The sequence below is a fragment of the Biomphalaria glabrata genome, chromosome 7, assembly GCF_947242115.1.
Source record: "Biomphalaria glabrata chromosome 7, xgBioGlab47.1, whole genome shotgun sequence".
In the NCBI taxonomy this organism is placed as follows: Eukaryota; Metazoa; Mollusca; class Gastropoda; family Planorbidae; genus Biomphalaria; species Biomphalaria glabrata.
In genome coordinates, this window is record NC_074717.1 from 42,911,592 (window position 1) to 42,935,271 (window position 23,680).

A 23,680-nucleotide genomic window follows, 5' to 3' on the forward strand; every position below is an offset into this window, starting at 1 on the left:
TAAAAAAGTAACTTACGGCTCTTATGCAATAATATTTTTTTTCGCTGTTATGTAAAGTTAAAATTTTTGCAACCTTTTGCCGTTCTCTAATTCAGGGTGATTAATGTCTTTTTCATTTAGGAATGTATTTAATTCATTTAAGCACAAGCCAAAACTTTTCAACACCTTACCTTTGGAAAGCCATCACACTTTATTGTGAAGGAGATCGGAATATGGAGTTTCCATTTCGCTTAAGAATTCTTTAAACTGACGATGGTTAAGTGCTTTTGACAAGAACTTATGACCTTAACTATTTTGGCCTGAATCGTTTGGTCAAAAAGCGCTTCTTGGTGTATTATTTAGTGAAACGTAAGAATTTCGCAATTTATTTTGCTTCGAAGAATCGTAGTTGCTCCTTTATTTTTTCCTGTCTGGCTCAATCAGTTGTTATTTAAACGTTTTTAATGTCTTCAAGGTATTTTTGCTCGGCATACGCTCTATCATCCCTTCTAGTTTGTCTCCAGAGCGGTAGCAATCCAAGTTCTTCTTTTGGAACTTGGGAAGATATACATGCCAAAAGCGTCAACTTATCCGTGTTTTTTATGTTGCCAGTTCAACTATAGCAAGTGACAAGACAGAAGAATGTTGAATATATTCCACCTGCAAATATGTTACATTTGAAGAATATCTTGTACTGTTTTAGCTTTGAATTTTTTTCAAGTTTTTTTTTTTTTTTTTTTTTTTTCGAAATCATGAAAATGTTTTCCACATGCACGTATAAAGCAATCTTTGACATACCATATGAAAATGGTTTGCCTTTTTGTGCAGTTTCTAGTGGTACGTCCTGGTACCCCAACGTTTGCCAGATCAACATTACTTGTAGATTGCTTCTAACTTTGAGAAGATAATTCGCTTCTAACTCATTTACCTGAAACAATAAACTATACGTCACAGCCAAAAGCGAATTAAAGCGTACGTAAAAGCTTCAGACGACGGCGTCATTCAAGAGCTTCCGACGGACTGATTACAGTGACGACGCGTGTAATGGGGGAGGGAATCAGAGAGAATCAGTGCTTAATATTCGTTAAACGATTCAGAACTTTTTGAAAAAAAAATTTTCATAAAATACATAATATTTGCGTATGGAACGAAAGAGCCGCAGCTTCACATCCAAAGAGCCGCATGTGGCTCGCGAGCCGCAGGTTGCCGACCCCGGTGTTAGGCCGTCCAAAATGTTCTGTTAACATTTCGCTATTCTTCCTCAAATCCTGGTCTAGTTTTTACCATTCACGTCATTGTCTCAAAGTCAAAACTTTCCCTATCTATGAAACAAATAACTAATTCCTGATCGCGCCATAACAAATGGGGTAGTTCCGGATCTCTTCTCAGTCACGTGGGTGTGTTGTTTACATTCATGACCTCATTGATTTCATTGTAATTTAAACATGAAAATAGTCAAGCTCTATACATCTTTAAGTAATAAAAAGTATGTTACGATAATTTACTATTTTTTATGATTACTTAGTAGGTCTACTAGATCTAGGCTAGCACTAAATCTAGATCTACATCTTATCATAGGAAGATAGTGCCGTTATTGCCATGTATTAGACCACAGTCACGTGACTTTTTATAAAGTAGGTCAGAGATACGGTAATACCTCATTTCAAAAGTCTAGAAACGAGTACGACTACCTGGAAACGACAAATCATAAAGCTTCATAGACCTTTTTTTTTTTTTTACCGACCTTTTTTTAAGTCACTCTGTCTGTCGGTCTGTCTGGTCAAAATCTTGTTATTTCTCCCACTTCCCATTCTCTGATCAAGCTGAAACATTTCACTATTGTTCATTGTCGATGACAACACAATCGATAAAAAAAAATGCATCATTTAGTTAGTCAATAAGTCGTAATTAATTAATTCTGTCTTATATGGAAAAATTTAATAAAAATCGAGGTGGGCGACACGTGACAATAATCACGCACAGTGGCACCCCAATTAAGAAGAATGGTGCTCACAGATAACACACAAAAAGTTAAAGTCTATTGATAAACCAAACGGTCTGGACTACAAACCTCCACGGTAAAGCAGTTTGTTAAATTTTGAGTCATTAGAAATTAATTACGCATCATTCATTTTTTTAAAGTATTTCTATGTTTTACTTGTTAAAATACAAAAAAAAAAAATGTCAGGATATCTGCGGGATTTGTAAACTCACGAGGCTGTTCACACTATATTATTTTAAATAATGGAATCATAGTGGGCAAATTGTAGGCCTGCGGGTAACTGATTGGCAACAGCACGCTACTGCTATTATTTCCTCCCACTACGTGTTGCCCCCACGCAGGGCCATTGAGCAACGCCAGCAAAAACTCTCTCCCACTTCTGACACCGCACGTTCACATCTGACCTTGTTATTATTCAGAAGTAGCAGTTCTTCCCTATCATCGTTGTTCTATTTCTAAGACTCGATTCAACTCTTTCATAACTGATAGTAGGAGGAGAGAGAGAGAGAGAAAGAAAGAGGTGGGAGATGGAGAGAGAGAGGAGGGAGAGGGAAGAATAGGGGAGAGGGAGAGAGGGAAAGGGAGAGAGTGAGAAAAGGAGAGAGGACGGAGAGAGAGGTGAGAGGGAGAGAGGGAGAGAGGAGAGAGAGAGAGTTGAGAGGAAGAGAGGGAGAGAGGAGAGAGCGGCGAGAAGAAGAGAGGTGAAAGAGTCGAGAGAGAGAGAGAGTGAGAGTGAGGGGGAGAGTCGGCCAACATTAACGTCGGGATGTTAAAAATAAATTTATGCAGGTGACAAAAAAAAAACAACAGAACAACACAAGCTGATACAATTCCCTACCAGGTCTATACAAGGCGATGGCCGGTATTATCTTTGACATTCCTGATATAACTAACATTGTTCAACACAAAAATACAATCCTCAATATCTAAAAAAAAAGAAAAAAATTACAAAGTCAAAGTAGAAAAAAAAACTGAATCTCAAAAGTACTTGACATAAAAACAACACAAAGCTGTCCTAGTTTTGAAATTGTAACTTTATCAGCAAGAGTACTCCCTTGTTACCTTCATCCCTTACCTTATATTTTTGTTCAATGCTCCAAAGGCAAGACAATGTTGTTTTCTAATTTTATTTACACAATCTTATGCTGTTCTAGCTTTTGATAGTTACACAAGATATGAACAATCTCAACTCATATTGGAGCAGTATTGAGTACAACAGGGGGCAGCTAGAAGCATGTTGACGTTAGAGTAACAGTCGGCCTGTAACATCCGTTGTTTACGTAACAGCTACAGGTAGCTACAAGAGACATGTCTTGTTTACGTAACAGCTACAGGTAGCTACAAGAGACATGTCTTGTTTACATAACAGCTAAAGGTAGCTACAAGAGACATGTCTAGTTTTCATTACAGCTACATGTAGCTACAAGAGACATGTCTTGTTTACGTAACAGCTACAGGTAGCTACAAGAGACATGTCTTGTTTACGTAACAGCTACAGGTAGCTACAAGAAACATGTCCTGTTTATGTAACAGCTACAGGTAGCTACAAGAAACATGTCCTGTTTACGTAACAGCTACATGTAGCTACTAGTTTACATATGTTGTTATCATTAGAGCTACATGTAGCTACTAGTTTACATGTTTTGTTAAGTTTGCAAATGTTTACTTCATACTCACGACGAGAGAATCGTATTTGAGTTTCTTATGAAGATTGGTGTCCCTCCGTTACTCTTCTTTCTCTCACACACGTAGCACTGGCTACAGGCTACAGCTGCAGTTGTATAAAACAGCACTATGGCTACGTTAGCCAGCTATCCGGAGAAACTGTTGGGAAGCAAGTATGCTTGTAGCAGGATCTGATCTCACGTCATTGCATTGATTATCCGTCGCTCTAACAGCTAGGCCAGACTTAAAGCGTCTCTGTAATATTCTTCAACCCTTTTGTCTATGATAAAAGGTACAGCAGTATCAAAGATTCTGTCAAGATCATGACACACACCCACATACACAAAATCAAACATATAGATACACTTTTTATAGACAATAGTATAGGTTTTAGTTTTTTCTCATCCACAGACAGTATTATAGTTTTCTAGTATCTCAATAGTTGGAAATGTACTGTTAAAAGTACTGTTAAAAAATACAAAATATCTTGAATACATTGTTTTCGAAAAATCATAAGGATTCTCTCAGGACTTTCCAGAGGCGTGGAAAGTAAAACCGTGAGAGGGGGCGGTGCCAAATGTTTGTTTGTTTTTTGACACCAATAACCCCGCTTTAATTGTAACCTGGTCCAACATTCAGAAAGACACGAATAATATAAAAACATAATTCTTATTTCAGCTTGTGTAATATACACACTCGCACGCATACACACACACACACACACCTTAGCTTTCAAGACCCAATGGATTACAAAATAGAATACCTGCACTTAATTATATCCTTTATATAACTCTGACTCTGACATGAAAGGGCGAAAATGACAACCAGAACTTGTGAAAAATGTGTAAACATCGTTGTTTGTCGGTATTTGAAGAAACTTTGTGTAAACATGATCATAAAATACATTTGTCAATTTCCCATTTTGTTTTAAACTATCGTTCATGGACGGGAAGGGAGTTAATGCATTATTGTCTGTAATTCAGTTCTTAAAGGTTGTGATGCATGTGTCTGTGTTTTGTGTCTGAGTATCTTCTATGTGTAAATTTTAAGATCATACGCGGGTAACAGAGGTGCCCCAGTAAGCGCTATAAAGAGAATTAGATGAATTACAGAAATGGGAATCATATATGTGCATGTCTTTCCACCCGGAAAAATGTCGGTTATTAGGAGTAACCAAAAAAATAAAACAAATTTAATTCCATATGTCATACGCACAGTACCGTGACCTTAAAAACCGAAAACTTAAAATACCTAGGTGTTATAATAAATGAAAAACTGTCATGGAATCCCTATATTGAAGAAACTATCAAAAAATCAAATTAAGCATTAGGGTTTATTAAAAGAAATTTATATAAATCAAATAAGAACATAAAACTAAAATGTTATTTAACCTTGGTTAGGCCAATAATAGAATATGCATCCTCCGTTTGGGGCCCCTCAACTCAAGAAAACATTAAGAAACTGGAACAGAAACAAAATAGAGCAGTGAGCTTCATAACAAACGAATATTCACATTTGACTAGAGTAACACCTTTTGTCAAATCACTCAATTTAGAAAGCCTTCAGTAAAGAAGACTTAAAAGTAAAGTAGTAATTATACATAAAACATTGAACCATAATCTATCTTCAAATACAAAAACAAAATTTAATAAAATACTCTGAAAGACACAAAGATATAGGCACATTTCTCATTCCGTATGCTAGTACTAACTTGTACAGATGCTCCTTCTTCCCTAGTGCTATTAGAGCATGGAATGGGTTGCCTGAGCTAACCAGGAAAACCAGTTACTTAGCAGAATTTAGGTCATTGGTTAATATGCGTGACTAAATGCATGACGCGTTTTACGTAATCATCTTTTTGGAAGCAACGTCTGTATTTTGCCCTCACTGGGGTAAAAAGGCTTGCAGGTAGCTTGCTTAAATAGATAGTTAGAGAGCTCTCACGAAGGCTTCGCGACACACATTTGAGGCCGCAAAGAAAGCCCTTTTAGGAGGCAGGCGCAGAAGACTTAAATTGACCCCGGGCGGACAACGGCTTTTGTCTTCATCAAAATAAGCAGGTCGCAAGTGGGTTTGCGTAGCCATTCTTAATTTTCACAATTGCCTTTATTATGTGTACATGTGTAGGCCTATTTAAGATTGTGTGTGAGTATCTTGTGTGTATGTGCATATGTTAAGAATGTACATTGGCCGCTAGAAAAAAACTATAGCAATGACATCATACTAAGGTGAAATATAGTTCTAGATTTAGACAATCTATAAATCAATAGCAAAATGTTGACACGATTCTGAAGAACGCCAAGAAGAAAAGGCGACCCAATTACAGGTTCGATAACCTTGTCCTAAAGGAAGGGGAGACAAAACGGGATAGGATGACATCTTTTGAAATTTAAGCAGGCTGGATGTACTTTTAAAGTTGTAAATATTGTGAGCAGAATGACATAGGAGAAGTTCGTGCGTGATTCTTTATTAATATCTTCCTCGTCTGATAACAATATCAGAGTTGGCAACCCTTTGTTGCCTCAAAACCAAAGTTGTATTTTGCAATCATTCGGTATGTCAGCAACTTGAGTACGGCGTCTGCTAATTCTGTACATTTTTTAAAAATTTTCTTTATCTTTAATCAAAGTAATAACTCAGAAAAAAGCGATCTTAAACTTAGATGGTTTTTAGATTATTGTTTCACACATATTGGCCAACAAATGTCATGGCCTATGACATCTGCTGCCAGCTACTTGCCTTTATGCCAGTAAGGACGTAATGGCATTAATGTGCATAGCTTCAAGTTTAATGTAGATGTAGATTTGATAGATAGATGTAGATTTGATAGATAGATAGATAGATAGATAGATAGATAGATAGATAGATAGATAGATAGATAGATAGATAGATATAGATATAGATATAGATATAGATATAGATATAGATATAGATATAGATATAGATATACTATTGTCATTGTATCAGTTCATTTACTCTAAGCTTCTGAATGCCAATGGATACTGTGACCACCACAGTGCTATATTTGTGTTTAGGGTCAGTTTTTTTGGACGTTTTTTTATTTAAAAAAAACGGATCTAAAATTAGGCCTCCCAAGTAGATTATTGGTTCCAATCAGATTACTAGCTTAACCAGTGGTGTCTTTAGGGATTCGGGGGCCCGGGGCTTGACCTTATTAGGGGCCCCTGTATTTTGACATTCAACATGAGATAATGGCGTACTATTCAATGAAGAAACACATTTCAGACACTCATTTGGGGGACTTTTAAGTGGGGGGGGGGGGCATGGGCGATGTAAGGAACCTAAATTAAAATGTAATAAAGTAGATTAGGAGAGATTGTGAAAGAAGTCAATAAAATAAGAATCATGTCACCAACGAAATATCTTTAAAAAGACCGTCGTATCAAATCTGCTTTGTACCGCTGTTTAGTTGCCCTTTTATTTTAAACGAGATGACCCGCGGCGTGGCATACGCCGCTATTTAGTGATGGGTGAACACTTCCTGAAAGACACAGACGTCCAAACGGGGTGGGTGGGTGGGCGACGTAGAGCTTATATATACAGTTAAGATTACGTGTTCTCCCCCCCCCCCCACATTTTTTTTTTCTGAGACGCGCTCTTTGTCGCCGCAAAAGTTACGTGGGGTAATTCTAGTCCGATTTGCAGAAATAAAAGAGTTATCTTCCATGCCTTTTTTCCTCGAGGGTTAGAGAGTCGGCGAGCGTGTTGTATGGTTGGGCGACGTAGAAAATTATAGATATAGATATGTTTTAAGTTTCCCCACCGCCTAAGAGTGCGCCTATACTTTGTCCGAACTGAAATGTATTTTGTGTACAACTCTTCCTATGTTCTTCTGCATACCGGATGCACCATAAAGGTAACTATGGATACAGATCTCCGATATCTTGACAGATACTGCTTCTGTTTCAATCTGTTTTATAAGTTTGGAATATATAGATTTAAAAATGTAACGCGCACTTTGATCTGTAATTCGGATTTTCAATTATTCAGTTGTGCTAAAAGCAATGTTTTGTTAATGCCATTCTATTCGTGTTTCTTTTTAAAATTATTATAATACAATCTTGAGGGGAAAAGTTAATGAGTAACACAGCAGTGGCGTCACTAGGGTCGGTGTCACCTGGTGCGGTTAACTTTCTCTAAAAAATTCTAAATAAAAATATCTTAAATTTTGTAGCAGTTGTTGAGCAGTGTGTTTATTAGTATTACCCGCATTCAGTGATTGCTATAAAACTGTAAATTCTGTGTCTATTCTGTTTTGAAGCTTCGTTGTTTACTGAAATATTTATAACAGAATGTATTTTTAAAAAATATTGAAATAGATTTAATTTACTTAACATGCTTTATTTAGACTTTACGGAAAAGGTTTAACAATGGACCAGGGGTGACCAAATTTGACGCCTCCCTAGACCAGTGGTGACCAAACTTTGACTTTTGACGCTCCCCTAGACCAGTGGTGAAAAAACTTGACTTTTGGCTCTCCTCCTGGACCAGTGGTGACCAAACTTGACGCTCCCCTAGACCAGTGGTGACCAAACTTCAAGCTCCACTAGACCAGTGGTGACATAGCTTTTACTTTTGACTCTCCCCTAGACAGTGGTGAACGAACTTTGACTTTTGACCTCCCTTGACAGTGGTGACCAGCTTTGACTTTTGACATCCCCTAGACCAGTGGTGACCAAACGTTTTCATCACTGGAGCTATATACATTACAGACGTAAACGTATTTACGACCTATATATTTTCTCACATGTTATGCAGACAGGGCCATCAGGGGCTGACTTTCTTACAGTCTATTACAACACTAGTCTAAAACTAAAATGGTTTGATACTATAGAAGTACAATACTACATTAGCTATAAAGGCGATAAATAGGCAAAAAGTTACATCATCCTATGGAATGATTTTTTTTTTTCTAAATCTTCTAAACATAATACAAGCAGAAGTAAATGTTCCCCTTTTAGACTTTGTGATCTATAGCGCAGATGATGCTAGGGTCATCTGTTTCTTTCTCTCACGGTTAATGAGCAGGGTGTCATGTGGCCAGCACAACGACCAACCCCATTTACTTTCCCCAACTAAAGTCAGGTACCCATTAGAGTTAGATGGACTCAGGGGCGCCCTAAAAATCCCAAAATGTCTTCACGAGATGTGAACCTAGGTCCCCAGGTTCGGAAGCCAAGCGCTTAACCACTCAGCCACCGCGACCATTCTAAACATAATGTTTAGACATAAATCATATATCCTGACAGGCAATTGTTAAAAACTTGAAGCGTTATAACATTAACATAATTATCTTTGATAGTTGGCGGATATTGTTCAAGTAAAATTCAGTACCTCCTAGGCTAAAAAAAAATCTCAGATTTATATATTATATAACATAAAAATTACGAAACAAACTTTAAGTTTGCGTCGTAATGCATAAAATAGAAAGCTACAGAAGCGAGATATAATGGGAATGTAGAGTGACCATGCGAGACTAATCGTGATAGAAGGCCTAAACAATGACCTGCAATGTCAGAGCCTGTGGGCAGTTTTGACCAATAGATTGTTTCTACATCACAGGTATGAACAATACATATCAACACATGGTTAAAACAATCCTGCTAGCAGTGTTGACATAATGAGGCGAATAGAAGGCCTGAACAATGACCTGCAATGTCAGAGCCTGTGGGCAGTTTAGACCAATAGATTGTTGCCACGTCACAGGTCTATACAATGCATATCAGCTCATGGTTAAAACAATCCCGCTAGCAGTGTTGACATAATGATGAAATCATTTCGCAGGTTATGTTACCGCGATGCTAAATCAATTCTGCAGCAAGGTTCCATAAAGTCTGGCAATGCCAGTTATTAACAGCTGTATATAAAACCATTTTGTTGGCCGCGATATCACAACGCTTCAGAAGATCCCAGTGACCAGGCCACCGATAACCCCAGCAACACAGAGATCAATCTCCCCTTCCCGCCCCCCTTGTTTGTCTTATCGCTCATTACCTCGTTGACAGATGACCGTCTCTCGCGAAGGCCGGAACAGCGTTTTTTGATGACGACATCGTAATGAAATAATGCACTGTTGAGAGGTTATTTACAACCAATTATTCGGCTTCTATCAATACAGAGAGTGATCAAGAATCAAGGCAATCTTAATACAGAGAGTGATCAAGAATCAAGGCAATCTTCTCTTTACACTCAGAAGAGCTCTTCAGTTCTAAAATAAACTTCTCATGTCGCCAAGCTAGAAACACTAAACAGAGAAGGGCAGAAACAGGTTTGGTAGTTTGTGTTTTAGAGACTTAGATCTAGGTTAAAACTGCAGTTATTCGTTACGTTTGTTTTCGTTGATTTTGTGACTACTGTATGAAAATAGAAACAAATTTCTAGATCGGGCGACTACCTAATTATAACATTATAGTTAAGCCTGTTGTAGAATAACAATAATGATTTTAGTATTGTTACTTCTTTTGTTCTTCACTTGATTATTATTATTTTTTGTTTGTTTTTATTAGACCGCAAACTTGCAAAGACCTTCCTTCGTGGAACAGTATCAGGAAAAAGAAGAGGCAGACAGAGAAAGCTATGGGAAGATAACATAAAAGAATGTATGGGCCTTCCATTGAAAGAGGTTCTATCCAAGGCAAAAGACAGAGAGGAATAGAGAAAGGTGGATGACAAATCTTGTGTGGTTCCGCAACTGTCTAACTGAGTAAAGGATAGGTGAAGGTGTAGACAGCAAACCAAAGCAAAAAACAAGATGTTTGTCTTATATGATAACTCTCACAATTTTAGAACCGCTCTCCGCCAATGTACTTTTAATATCCCCCCGCCCAGCACAAAAACAAACAGGGTAAAGACAATTTGCCGACATTCATCTGTATTCCAACAATTATCCATCGGTCTAATCTAAGTGTCAGCTTTGACTACACTCTAAATATAGATCGAACTAGACACTTTGAAAAAGAAGAATGACTTTATGTTTCTAATTTAAAAAAGGCTTTTTCTTTTCGGTATTCACTGGACATAACTGGACATTGCAGCCTTCATGAACTGGATAACACGAGCAGACCCGAGGGGCCTCGATCTCTGTCACCTCGAAAGTCAAGTGGGGTAACTCCAGTCCAAGTTGCAGTAATAATGAGTTATCTTTCCATGACATTTTTCATCACAGTTTCCTGCATTGTTGGGCCACGAAGAGAATATATATATATTATATATATGGAGGCGCGGTGGCTGAGCGGTAAAGCGCTTGGCTACCGATAGGGGACCGGGGTTCGAATGCTGGTGAAGACTGGAATTTTTAATTTCGGGATCTTCTGGCGCCTCTGAGTCCACCCAGCTCTAATGGGTACCTGATATTAGTTGGGGAAAAGTAAAGGCGGTTGGTCGTTGTGCTGGCCACATGACACCCTCGTTAACCGTAGGCCACAGAATCATATGACCTTTATATCATCTGTCATATAGACCACAAGGTCTGAAAGGGGAACTTTACTTTAAATATCTAGATAGATAGATAGATAGATAGATACACACTATGTGTACGCAAAGTTTTATGTGAACTCATTGAAAACTTCCAAGTCCACATTTATTACTGTGTACATTTTAGCATAGAAAAAGTAAAAGTCATGTTCCCCTTTCAGACCTTGTGGTCTATAGAGCAAATGATGTAAAGGTCACCTGTTTCTGTGGCCCACGGTTAACGAGGGTGTCATGTAGTCAGCACAACGACCAACCGCCTTTACGTTTCCGAACTAATGTCAGGTACCAATTAGAGCTGGATTGACTCAAGTGGCGCACCATCAGGTTTAAACTCTTTAAAAGTCTGAGAAAAGATTAAGGATTACTGTAATTCACATGACTATGCAAATCTAAATGCGACCTGCATATTTTGCCACACTTGATGCAGATTAAACTGCTGTCTTCGGGGGATGGGGTCTATTTAAGTTTTCTTTAAGTCGTCTGCGTCTGTCTTCGGTAGGTGCTTTCTTCGGGTCTCAAATGTGTGTCCATCGGCCTACGGGACGTGTACATGGACACTGTGCTGCCCAGGTACGTGAAGTGACCATTCATATGCTGACTTGAGGACAAAGGCTTTGTATACACAATATACAATAAACAAAGGTCGTGTACACACATTGTCAATATACAAAGGTCATGAACATACCCTGTCAATATACAAAGGTCATGTACACACATCCAATGTACACTGATTATGTACTTAATTAGCCATTACAAAGTCCCTGTACACAATTATCTCTTAAACACCAGTTTATTAGCACAGGGTCAAATTATGTATCAAAACACTTTTATTTTTGTACATGTACGCAAGTAGACTGAAAAAAAATTGGACCCAGTGACGTGTCGACTTTGTTTTCAATTCCCTGAGGTGTACCTATTTCTCTTCGACCTCTCTTGAACTTACGTTAAAGAGCGCGCACTTTATAGGGTCAGCCCGACCTCCTTGCTCACTTGTCAGGCTTCCGGTGGGACAGGGCGGACAACTCTTCCGTGTCCTGAATGATAGAAACATAACCCAGTTGATATACTCTACTACCCAACACACACACACATACACACAAACACGTACATTTTCGATCATTCCGCAAAGTGTCTCTTCGTTTTTATCGTCCATCCTAGAATGCCCCAGTGCCCCCCATTTCTTCTCGGACCAACGCTCTGTTCAGTAATTGGTTCTGACCTGGACAGCAGTAATGTGTCGACTAAACTTCCATCGATGTTCCACTGAACGAAAGGGGGGGGGGGGTGATGACCGGAAGCTGTGTCTTACCGGCAGAAACACAGCGGGAGTAACAGCGTCCATTAAACTGAAGCGTAGAATAAATAAAGAGTTACACGTGGACACACACAGGCTAGGTGGTAGAGGAGGGAAACAAAATGCTGAGTGCAAAGATAAAAAAAAGTAAAAGCGATGCGGCGAAGTGGAGGGAGAGTGATGGACAGAAGGAAGGGGGTGTGAGGAGGCAAGAGAGTGCAGAGACAAAGAACGTCGAAGAGGTGGAGGGTAGAGAGGGATGAAAACGAAAAAAAAAAAGACAAAAGAGTTGAAATAAAATGAGTGACTCAGAATTAAAAAGACAAAAGAGAATATTCACACTTAACTAGAGTAACACCTTTAGTCAAATCACTAAATTTAGAAAGCTTTCAGGAGAGAAGGCTCAAAAGTAAAGTAGCTATCATACATAAAACACTGAACCATAATCTTCAAATACAAAACCAAAACCTAATAAAATACTCAGAAAGACACAAAGATAAAGGCACATTCCTCGTTACATATGCTAGGACAAATTTGTACAAATACTCCTTCTTCCCTAGTGCTATTAAAGCATGGAATGGGTTGCCTGAGCTAGCCAGGAAAACCAATGACTTGGCAGAATTTAGGTCATTGGTTAATATGCATGACTAAATGCATGACGCGTAGGACGTAATCATCTTCTTTTTTGAAGTTACGTCTGTATTATATAAGAAGTCTAAAGAAGATAAGATAAGAAGAGAGAGAGAGAATGAGAGAGAAGAGATAAAGACGAGGAGAGGGAGAAGAAAAAAGGGAGAGAGAAAAAGAAAGAGATGAGAACAGTGAAAATCAGAGACAGAGAGAGAACACAGAGAGAAAAGTGGATTGAGAGAAAAGAGCTTAGTACGAAAAAGAGATCAGAGAGAGAGAGAGAAAGAGAGGAGGAAGAGATGAAGGAAAAGAAAAGAGAGATGAGACAGAAAGAAAAGGATAAAGAAAGAGATGTTGTCACATCGATGATATCATAAATTGCGTTTTAATGCAAACATTGTCACAGTTACAGTAATTGTGTCGCAATACTCGCAGCCAGGGCCACGGTGTGCACATTGTGTCGTAACAAAATGTGACAATTGCTTCGTAATAAATATGGCCATCATGTCGCTATATAAATAAATGTAGCTATTTGTTTTCGCAATAAATGTAGCGATTGTTCATTGTCAAATATCCAATGGTTGTATCATAATAAATAACTATAAAAAATGAATCAGCTTTTTTAATTTATACATGTTCTTTATTAATAATGTCATTATCATGCTATTTAAGTACTTAAGATAGAAACTACGTTTCAGCCATGTACCAACGTAGATGAAACTCTGACTGCATATGTCAACACCTCCTTAATCCCAAACACACACACACACACACACAATCTATAATTTAACAGCAATTATTGTTGTGTTTTAATTACCAGCTACTAGATCTACTTACAAGTCAGGCACGAAGAATACAAACACTAGGCCTTAAGTAGCTCGCCGGAACAAATAAGAAACTAATTTCGGAGCGGTGAAAGTCCCCGGTGTTCATTCACCCGTGTCATTGAATCCAAACTCCAGGACTTCAGTAACTCCAGCGTACCGCTCTAGTAGACTGTTCCCGGTGTTCGATCATGCGTGACTTCATTGAACAATTCGATCATGGGATCAATTTTTACGCCCCATTATTCAGTTTGTTCCTGAGTCCACTAGCTATGGTGAGCCTGTGTCTGGCGAAGCTTTACAACTGACTAAAGTTTAGGTTTCGCTTTTGTCTCCATGTTTGTGAAGGCAGTCTGTGTGTTAAATTTATCAGGACAAGTCTATCTAGTACAGACGTGCAGAAGGCAGACTTAATAGTTAAGGAAAACAAATCATAGACAAATGTAACTTGTTACAAAGCTTATATCAGCTCTGTCTGTCTGTCTGTCTGTTTTGCATAACGTTACTGTGATTGCTTTTAAATACATTTAATAAAAAAAAAGTTTTACAACTCCAAGCTTGAGGGCTCAAGTCTCCTAAGTGTAACCCGCTAGCTCATATGCTAGCGAAATGCTTATAAAATTAGAAAGTTCAAGGTTTTATAGCTATCTATTGTTAATTTCAAACATGTAAATGACGACCTAATTCTCTACACTATAATTGGGATTAATTTAACTTGTAACACCACATCTGTCAAGTACAATTAATTTCTCTTGTTTGAGAAACCAAAATAATTAATTACCATTAGTTAATTAACTAATTGATTCATTTGAATTTATTCTTCTATTGTCCTGTGCAAGACATAATTGTGCGAAATTTCAACTTAAACTTTTAACCAGACGGACAGACATTTGAGTTAATATTAACTTCTCTGAATATATAATTCTCTACGTCGCCCAACCATTCGGGACACCACGCACGCCGACTCTCTAACCCTACCCCCCTCTCCCGTCCGCACCCGCGCCTTCCTCGCGCTCCAGACAAGCGCACAGTCGTTTGCCCAAACCCAGACTATTAGGACAACTGTGTCTTTCAGGAAGTGTTCACCCGTCACTAAATGGCGGCGTATGCTACTCCGCGGGTTGGCTAGTTGTAAAAAAAAAACGTATTCAGATTAGCTGAATAAAAAAAATTTTTACAAATTTAGTTGCATTGTATGAGATTCACTGGACATAACCTTAGACAAAACACGTTTACCAAAAGACAGTCATATATCATGGAAGCTGAAAAGAATAAAGCGAAAACATGGTCGTCCACTTTTAACCTTCTTAGATTTGATCATTTTAATGGTCCACAATTGGAAATTCAGTTTGAGCAGAGTTGTCCAGCTCAGCCTTACTACTATAACAAGACCTAAAATCCATGAGCGATAACCTGGAAGAGGCTATGACTGTTGCTTGAGGGCGATCTTCTATGCGCTGAAAGGAATGGGAGGATGTAACTAACTTCGCTACCGGATGCACCGCTTATCTGTTTCACTGTCTACAATATTAATTAAGCTAATTAAGCCAACTCTCAATATTAGTATTTAGCCAGACGTTTAACGTTTCTCAGACAAGTTCATGTCCTCTATCCAGCTGTATAATTTTAATTCTTCGTCCCCGATGTAAGGGTGACAAGAACGATAACTCCGTTTCAAACAATGCACTTTCATATTCAGCCCCTGTACAACTGAGATTGTTGGAAAAACAGAAAATTTTGTTGTTAAAATTAAATATTGATTTCTCTTCAAACTAGAATAATTGTTTTCTTTTTCACTTTATAAACAAACAAAAAAACATCACAGAAACAACATGTTGAGAGTAATACATTTGTAATTATTATCTGGATAGATTTTCTTATTCGTATGATTAAAGGTCGTCAAGAACATACTACTGTCTGCTGTAGCTATAATATGAAGATAGAGTGCACAAACTGATATGCTGGTATGGTCAACATGAAGCAAATAGTTCTGTTTCCTCACCTACTCCATCTTAATAAGAGACAAGAGAATAGCGAGGGGGGGGGTGTAAGATTTCTCATTTATTTTTCTTAAATTTTTCAAAAATTTCAATGAAATAAAAATTGATCATTTTCTATAATAATGTTATTTGGCAGATTTGTTAACATCTCATATAATTGGCACTAAGGTAATTAAAGAAACACACACAAATCTGCACATGGCCGTTTCGTGACGACTTTGGCCGATTGTCCCTAACCATTTTGCGAACTGGCTCGCCCAATCCTAAATATCCGGCAATTTCGAACATTTGCCGGTCAATGTAAAGCGATAATGACCGATTCGCTAAATGACCGGCCACATTTCGTATTCAAAATCGTGGACAAATGTATACAAGTGCTCCTTCTTCCCATATTCGTTAGAGCATGGAATGGGTTGCCTGAATCAGACAGGAAAACCAACGATCTAGCAAAGCTTAAGTCTCTAAATAATCATACACGACTAGATCAACACGTGAAAACTCTTGGAATGTAATTATCTTCTTTGTGAAGGAACGTCTGTAATTTATAAGATAAGATAAAATATTTCCAAGATAAGATACAATATATAATCGTAACGGAAGATCTACTGAAGACTGAACGTACTAGTAAAAACTTTTGCCTAATTATCAAATATAGGACAAATATCATAAGACGTCTCTTCATTGACGTTTAAGTTTGAAAATGTGGATTTTCCCTTGTTCACATCCCACGTCTCACCCTTCCCACACAAACTAGGTTAATTCTACCCAGATCTAAGGGTTTTAATGCAATTACGCTAAAAGCTCAAATATAAATGGTCTTCCTGGAAAAACCAACAACACATTTAAGTAATACCCATAAAAACTTTAAAATGGCGTCATATAAACTAATTTATCGAAAGCTTCAAGTAGCGATACTGGTATTGGTATCGATTCAAGGAAATCGTAACAAATGAAACTATACGTATTTCGTACGATACTTACGCGTCATTGTTGTCTTGGCATCAAGCTTCTATGGTAACAGCATTGTTTAGTGACTGTGGACCATTCCGTATTAAACCTGTCGAACCTTGAATATTTTTGGACTTTGCACGTTTTATCCTGTGATGTTATCTTGCGCTATTGAACGTTTACAAATCTGAAATCCCCCCGAACAAGACTCAAAAATACGTAATCATCAGTGAACAAAACACACAAAGGAAAAAAAATATACAGATATTAGAAGCATGGAAACAAGTGAATAAAATAATTGTATCGATTACTGCGGTCTGGCATCCGTACTTCAACATAAATTAAATCAAAATGTCAACAAGTCACTAACTAGTGAAGAGAACGATCCCACCATCGATACCGTATCATTACTTCCCAAGCAATTTTCTCTAAACGATACTTTACTAAGTGTTGCCCTGATTTCAGACTATTCGCAGACTATAGTTATGGACAACTTAAAGTATCGCATTACAAAACAGCACCGGAAGCAGACGTATACAGGGGAAACAATTTTGAAAAATACACAAATGAGGCACGCAGACGATTGATCGGAAATTATGCGAATCTTTAACTACGCAATCATGAGCTGTTGACGTTGTTACGAGTCAGGAACACTGCCAGGATCAGTTCCGCTAAAGTGAAACACTTTACTTTGATTGGCCCCTTCACATTATCCACTGCGGAACTCTTATTACAAAAGTTTTGTGAACTCTCTCCGTCTCTCTGTCTGTCTGGAGTTTGAGTTTGAGCTTTTGGCACCTCCCGTTCTTGGATCAAGATGAAACTTTGCACGCTTATCCCTTGACAATAACAAAAACACAAATCAATCAAAAATTAACTAATTAATCAACCTAACTTTGTTTGATATAGAAAAAGAAAAAAGATCCTACAGTACTGATATGACTGTAAGTGTGCAATTCTTTCCCTTAGATAAGCTTTGCTGTTGTTGTTGTTTTGAAACTATATTTATATTTGTTTCGCTGATAGTCCAATCATTTACTAATACAAGTCATTTTTCGTTGTTTAATACTAAAAAAAAAAAAAAAGATCTAGAAAATATGGCAATTCGCGAGGCAGATAATATAAGACAGCGGTTCTCAACCTTTTATGCTCGGCGACCCTTTTTACAATCCCCCGCTCTGCCGCGACCCCCCCCCCACACACACACACACACAAACACATAAAACAATAGAAGAAAAGACAAAAACGATCCATATTTTTGATGGTCTTAGCCGACCACTGGCTAATCGTCAATCGACCCCCAAGGGGGTCGCGACCCACAGGTTGAGAACCCCTAAATATAAGAGAACACTTCTCCTCTGACAACGGTTAACGAGAGTGTCGTGTGGCCAGCAAAATGACCACTTTCAAGGCGATCAAATCTTGAGACGATATTTTTCCAATCTAATAACTTTGCTGCTATAAAATTTAAATGTATAAAAATATAGTAACATTAAAATTGTCTACACTGTCCAAAATATAGCCGAGGCTGTGGTCCTATAATTTGATCTTAAGTTTTGTTACACAGCTATTGAGGATGGTGTAGACGGGTTTTGTATCACAGCAGGAAGCCTCTGACTTTTAATTTGTGGGTGAGTGAGTAGTGTTTTTTTTTTTTTATCTCCTTTTGTATTTCATAACAACTATTACTTCAGCTTTAACTAATGGGCGTGTTGGCTAAGTTGACTTCAGAATCGAGGGTCTGAGGTTCGAATCTTATTTAAGACTGGGATTTTTTAATTTGGGGATTCTTAATGCGCGCCTGAGTCATCCAATTATAATGAGAACCTGAAATTAATTGGGAAAAGAAAATGCAATTGGTCGTTGTGCTGGCCTCATAGCACCCTCGTTAGCCGTCATTCATAGAAACAAATGACCTTTCAATTATCTGCCCCCATGAATCGCAAGGTCTGAAATGTTTACTTTCTAGCTTTAACTAGAATTCAAAATAACAAAATGAGAAACATTTTCAATATTTAGAAACAATTGTTTTGTTGTTATTTTTTTTATCTGAACATATTGATCGAATCAAATGTTTACATTAATAGTGGGTTTGATTAATATTGTTAAAAATCAAATTGTGACGACCTATTCCTGTTCATTAGTTGACATCAGAGTTCGAGTTCTCTATGGTAATTTCATTAACAAAAGTCCGTCATGGATCTTTAAACTAAGAACAGGAAATAACTTCTGTGAAACACCTCAGACATGACATCTCTCAGCTAATCCTCGACTTTTCTACCTCCGGTAAACAGATGTTGGCCAAAGAAAACACTTGCGAAACAACATCATATAACACATTGATATAAATCGTGTAGTATAACACTAAAACTATTGCTTATAATCTGAAGGAAATACTTCTCGCTAGTAAATGCAAATATCAGTTTGAAAACGCGAGGTCGCTGAATCTATTGGTTTGCTGCTAAATGTGGACATTTGCATAGCCTACTACGTCTGCTTCATGTCGAGTCTGACATAAACCGGCTTCATTAGGACAAAGTAACTGTATAAGGATTTATAATTCATGACTTTTATGACTTTCAAATGTAGCTCGGAGCCGCTAAATTGATGACAATTAGAGTAGAATTAATGTCATGGGTAGGAATAATGACCACCAACAAAATCATTTCCAATCCATTATTAATGATGGCTTTACCGATTTTGTACCGGGTCCCAGAGTTCCCTAAAAGTTGAACTATCCAAGTGACGCGTATGTAAAAATAAAAATAAATTAACGAAACAAAATATGTTGTTTACATGACCTTTGTGAACCTTGTTGTGTGAATTGATATGAAATGTAGATTATTATTTAGTATAATAGTATTATATTTAGTCTACTGGTATTACAAGTTTGCAGAGTCTGTCTTAATGAGTATTGGGGAGGTGAGACAAATTCTCAATGCCCCACGCCTGATAGGGTCCATGCGCTTTACACAATGTGTATATTTATATTACATGTCTTATGTCGTATCAAAAGGACTCATTTCCCAAATTGTTTATGTCTCGCTAGGCTCGAGTCTCAAAATGTGATACGTGTACCACTGGTGGCACTTCAAACCATACCAAATGGTATACATATGTCCATTATTTACCACTAATCAATGTCTCCTAGATTCCTTTTATCTAATTTTTTAAAACAATTTTCAACCTGAGTTGATTCTCCAAAGGAAATGTTACCAACTTGGAAACAAAGCATAATTTAATTTCACTTGTTTTTAATACCCTCAATTTTTTTAAAGGACAGAGTAATTGAGCAATGTAATACCAGTGACTTGCCACTTTGGCATGTCATACCAGGCTACTCAGCAGTCAACTTTTAAAGCCTCCATTTTATGGTTTGTCGCAGATACAGTTTAGAGTTATCGATCCTTGTGCAGATTCAAATATTTACCCACATAGATGAATGTTTTAAAAAAGCTCCCACAACCTTGTCACAATCCAAGCACTGTTCCTCAAGGGGCCGTTACATAAATGACGTGTCCCGCACGGTTAGCCTGGTATAGAAAAGGAAAATGGCGGGGGTCTTAGTCTACGCGGCCTCTTGCCACGAGTCTGACCCACCCGCCAGACAGAACAGTGTCGGTGAGAGGGAGCTCTTGTTCACTTTTGCTGGCCTAGAGTTCCAAGAGCCGAAGGTTCAACTCTACCTGACAGTTTCAAGAAGAAGAAAAAAAAATCAGGAAGGGTAAACATATGTCCAAGAGTCACAAAGGCTGGGACAGCAAAGTGATACAGAAGCAACATAAACAGAAAGCCGCTGATAAAAGGAAAGAAGACTGCTAGTGCACATCGCAAGCCAAGTGAAAACTATTCGCTATCAGATTTTTATTACATAAAAGCGACACTCAGCAGCAGCCAGTGTGGCCTATCACCAATGAGGTACTGTCAAGCATGTATAGTAAGCTATTCTAAAGTATAAGAAATTCGAGCTTCTGAATTTTCAGTCTTTTAACATTTCCAGTCTTCTAGTTTCATACAGTACCGGTACTTCTATTTAACTGGTACCTTCATGGAAACTAAAGCCTGCCCGTGTGGGCCAAAAATCTGGACATGGATCTCGAAAATGGCTCTAACGATTTTGCTAGAAATTTGACGGTTGCTGTATATTGTTGGTAAAAGAATGACTAGCTCGTTGGCTACACTGGGAAACTCTGGTTTGACCGTTATACGTTTTCAAAGTAAATAAAGAAATACATTTAAATTTGGCCAGTGAACATGAAAATATTGATCTCGAATGGACTAGAGTTTAAGAGTTTAATAAATGTTCAGGAAAATTGTGCGTCTCGTCTTCTAAATGTACATCTAAAGACCTATCATTGGAACTAAGTCTAGTAGATCTATACACTCGCTTAACCAGGATTCTTTCTTGGACTGTAGGGGGGAATGTGGGGGGGGGATAGAGGGGTAAAAAACGTCCCTTTTTTTAAAATATAACATCCATTAGTTATTAAGAGAAAAATAACCACTACATAGGTTCTACAAAGGAGTTTTTGTCTTTTTTTAAAAGTATTTTTAAAGTTTTTCTAGTTTTAATAACTCATTAATAATTACGATTTAATGTGTTCAATATCACTTAGCCTCTTCATTATAGTATTTATATAACCTTTTCTTCAATAGGACACGTGAAAAATGTAACCATTCACTGACAGTGGTACTTTGAATTGTCGTCACCGATTGATACTTATACAAAAAGTTTGAACTGTACCGCCCTAGAAGCCCCCAGTTCGGGCACTTATTTGTAGATTAAACAGAGTTAAGATTTTTGTTGCCCAATAATTCAAAAAGTATGATATAAGGTTAAGATTTTTCAAATTTATTTCACAAGTATAAAAGCGACTACCCAATTTAATCTTTAAAATGTGTTAATAATTAGTACCTATTAATCTATAAAACAGTTTCTCAATACATCTCCTTTACTTTAGCTAATATAGTCTGGTACCTATTAGAGCCAGGTGGACTCAGGGAAGCCCTAAATATCTTGGAATTCAAAATCCCAGTCTTCACCGAGATTCCAACCCAGGACCCTATGTTTGGAAGCCAAGCGCTTATCCACTCAGCCACCGCGCCCCCCCCCCCCCCATATATGCGCTATATACGCCTTTAATGTCCCTTGGTTTTCAGTATCAGTCTATGCAGCCCCCTTATTGGACTTAATTGACACGTCGGTCTTTGTTTTCGATAAGATGAATAGTGCGTTGCAGACGCAAGGAGAATGAATTACTGCAGCTCAGAGCGTAGAGGCCAAGAGGCCTAGGGTATGTGGGAGGATTTAGAACGTATAAGTTGGGGGTGGGGTGGGGAGGAGGGGAGGCACCACAAGTAAAAATTTGAGAAACACTGTTGCTATGAGAGGGTTAGAGTGGGTAGGATGTAAATGAACATTTCAAAAGCAAGAGCCTTGACGTATGAATACAAGAGCCTTGACGTATGAATACAAGAGCCTTGACGTATGAATACACTGAAAACAAAAAAAAAGCTTGCTATTTAAACTCTGGTGTCAGCGGAAAACAAGGGAACAATGAATTTCATGAGATCAAGACAATAGGTTTACAGTAAAATACAAATGTCATATTGTGTTGACCAATGCTATGTAATGATCCTATATGTCTAAATAAATCTTTATTTTAAATATTCTTAAAAGACTCTGTTCAAAGATCTAGATCAAATTGTAAATCTCAAGTTGTATTAGGAGGTTCTCATACTGCGGGGCATATGTCGAAATATTTTATTCATTCTTTTAAACTTATTTACAGGTCCCATATTTTCTCAAACTGTGAGGTGCGCCATCCTGTGTGAATGTGTGTGTGGGGGGTCGGTGTCCTGGAAATGAGGGGAGGTGGGAATGCAAAGTTGAAGTGTTGTTTTTTTTAAAGGGACATAAAAATGTGGTTTCATGTAATTTGAATATTAAACAAGTAAAATGACATTATTATCAACGTTTAAAAAATGGTTTTTTTAATTAAGAGACGTCGTTCTACCTTCTAAGTAGTTCTAGAACTTTTTTAAGATGTAAGCTGTTTCCACAAGATGTGTCTGCAACAATATCGAATAGCGTCTTCGCTAACGCGATTCTTCAGGAATTCTTATCCCGATTGACGTCGACGATTTTTGCGTACGAAAAAGAAAAAGGTCAGCTACAAATTGTGTTGCTCAACACAAAGAAGATCTTACAACAATCACACACATTGCGCCCCTACATGATCCTAGAAAGTCGCTCTCACAGAAGTATAAGCCAGTAAGATATTGAACTGGCACCTGGTCGTTAAGAGATGATGTGGCCAGTTCAGAGTCCAGTGTTTTTTTACTAGCTCGGATTTGGAGAAAACGTCAACTATCTAATACTTTTAAATTATTTTTTTTTTGAGTTATAGGATCTAGGAAAATAAACTTTTCTACGCCGACATGCATTAGGCGAGGGGGAAGCTAGGGGAGGCTTTCAGCGCTCCTCCAAACCCCTTTGCTGGATGTGGAGGGAGCCAGCTGCCTATCTAATACTAGTCTATGGCCTCCTTAAGTCGCGAAGCGACTATGGATCGTCTCATGGACATGAGATGAATGCCTGGGAATTACTTGTGGTCAGAACGATGTCGCCCACACAGCAGTTCTCCCCTCTCCACGCAGATGATGTATCCAAAGGAACGGCAGTGCCGATACAGTTTGGGGTCAGCGGCGTCGAAGGTTCTGCCAGGGTGTTGCACTGGGTGCTGCAAAAAGCCTTAGGGTTGCCAGATCGTTATTTTTCCTATAGTGTTGACTTTCGAAGCCTTTCCCATTATTGGGTATAGCTGCAAGGCATCAGAAGTTT

The 23,680-nt window shown here is 38.0% G+C and overlaps 1 protein-coding gene across 2 annotated transcripts in view; it reads right to left on the reverse strand.

Moving 5' to 3' along the window:
* LOC106052220 (uncharacterized) overlaps nucleotides 1-23,680 on the reverse strand; it is a 134,310-nt gene that overhangs the window by 85,978 nt on the left and 24,652 nt on the right. Inside the window, exon 2 of one of the 2 annotated variants that reach the window (XM_056037062.1) lies at nucleotides 2,820-2,907. The exons of the other annotated variant lie outside the window; for it this stretch is intronic. The gene's annotated coding sequence lies outside the window, so the exon portion shown is untranslated. The remainder of the gene's footprint in view (nucleotides 1-2,819; nucleotides 2,908-23,680) is intronic. 2 annotated transcript variants of the gene reach the window in all.